Here is a 1,295-nt window from a genome sequence, read left to right on the forward strand (position 1 = left end):
TGTGAGGTCACTGCACACTCACTGTGTGCTCATACTATGGTCAGTGTGAGGTCACTGCACACTCACTGTGTGCTCATACTATGGTCAGTGTGAGGTCGTTGAGGTCAGTGTGCATTGAGCAGTTAGCTCAGATGATTAAAGTGTGGCGGACTGGTGTTAACCAGCGTTTTCGAAATGGCGGTACCTGACAGCCACAAGTCTGTAAAATGAATCCAATAGTATGCCGACTTCTACCTTATAAAAACCAAAAGGTATATAAAAGTTATCATCTCTATTTTTGCCCGTCCAATGAAATGGCAAGGTCTATTTTTCATACACCAATCACGCACGTACTGACTTCCACCTTTTAAAAACCAATTAAGTCACGATCTACATTTTTGCTCGTCCAATGAAATGGCACACCAATCACCACACACGGTCCAGTTTTGTCGTCATTGAGCACATTCCAAACAATCTCCACTCAGGTATGTTATTTATATTTTGTTAATGAAATGGCTTACATTTTTGTATTTTACAAATAGCAAGATTGGCTACGTAAAATTAGACTGATTACCTCAGCTGTCAGAATTAGAACGTTAACTGTCATTGATGTGTAAATACTATTAAGGTATAATTGCCGCAGCTAACTGTAAGTAGTTGTATCCGGTTGTTAACCCTCCTATTGTGTGCCGGTCGAATTTGACCGATTTACAGATTTTCTCTCTGAAAAATTTTGTTTATTTAATCTGATTATCATGAGGTTCCATGACTTTGTCCACATACGGCATCTGAAAACAAAAAATGTATGTGTGTATGGTTGTACATACACATATATGTAGTTGGTTTTTTGGTGTTTGGCTTAGTGTTATGTTAGAATCATTATTATACTCTTATACCTTTTGTTCTTTAATATTTTGAATTGTTTTTAGCTTAAATTTTTTGTTTTTCATTTAAATGTTAAGTTTTTAAATTTTGTTGTATGCATTTGTCACTTTTATTTAATCTCTTTATTTTTAAAATGTGTATAGGTAGTATTTATAAAGTTTTAGCTTTTAGTTTTGGATCTGTTTTAGTTGTTTTAATACTACAATTGATTGCTTCGGTTGTCCTCATCTGTAAGTCGCTTTGGATAAAAGCGTCTAATAAATGACTAAATAAATAAATGTTATTCAAAATATAAACATGCCTTCGTCATTTAATGCTCTCTTAGCTTTTATTTAAAGGGGTCATATGATGCTGCTAAAAATAACATTATGTTGTGTATTTGGTGTAATGAAATGTGTTTATGCGGTTTAAGGTTAAAAAAACACATTATT

At 33.7% G+C, this 1,295-nt stretch overlaps 1 pseudogene; it reads left to right on the forward strand.

Annotated features, from left to right (window-relative positions):
- The first annotated feature begins 174 nt into the window (after positions 1-174).
- LOC107698836 (uncharacterized) overlaps positions 175-1,295 on the forward strand; it is a 7,199-nt pseudogene continuing 6,078 nt past the window's right edge.

The sequence above is a fragment of the Sinocyclocheilus anshuiensis genome, unplaced genomic scaffold, assembly GCF_001515605.1.
Source record: "Sinocyclocheilus anshuiensis isolate Anshui unplaced genomic scaffold, SAMN03320099.WGS_v1.1 scaffold638, whole genome shotgun sequence".
In the NCBI taxonomy this organism is placed as follows: domain Eukaryota; kingdom Metazoa; phylum Chordata; class Actinopteri; order Cypriniformes; family Cyprinidae; genus Sinocyclocheilus; species Sinocyclocheilus anshuiensis.